The 612-nt window shown below is 22.4% G+C and overlaps 1 protein-coding gene across 1 annotated transcript in view; it reads right to left on the bottom strand.

Annotated features, from left to right (window-relative positions):
- The window catches only part of LOC119594388 (proteasome activator complex subunit 4-like), a gene marked incomplete in the record, with an annotated part of 28,225 nt that overhangs the window by 6,190 nt on the left and 21,423 nt on the right, over positions 1-612 (bottom strand).

Below are 612 nucleotides of genomic sequence, written 5' to 3' on the forward strand. Positions count from 1 at the left end.
TATTATACTCTTTACATTTTATATGTTTATTTAATATATCATCCTATATTATAACTCATTATCTATATCACTATTCATTTATAACTTTTACTATATATTTATTCATATCTATATACTAATCTATCTAACTATATATTTTTATCTTATTATATATACTATTTTAACTAATACTTAATATATATAATATATTATATTATTAATCATCATTATATTTATATCTATCATACAATATGTATATTATATATTTAATATATATCATTTCATTATATATTAAATCTTCTTATTATACTTCTCATATACTGACTATTTCTCATTATACTAATATTCTCTATATTTTACTATCTTATCAATCTATGTATACTTTGATTATTTATACTACTATTTAATATCTAGTACCTCATCTTCTCATCAGTTATTATCATTCTCTTATTGCATTTATGTATGATATGTTATCTTCATCACTTTTATCAATGTTTATCTCCATATATCAGCATTCCATTACAAGTTTATCCAATTACTGTTTGCACACTTGAAATTCTCCTATCTAGTTCTATGTGCAACTCTAAGGGTGGTCAAGGTCTACGGGTGCGGCTATCTGGGCCTCTCACTCAT

The sequence above is a fragment of the Penaeus monodon genome, chromosome 33 (assembly GCF_015228065.2).
Source record: "Penaeus monodon isolate SGIC_2016 chromosome 33, NSTDA_Pmon_1, whole genome shotgun sequence".
Taxonomy (NCBI): Eukaryota; Metazoa; Arthropoda; class Malacostraca; order Decapoda; family Penaeidae; genus Penaeus; species Penaeus monodon.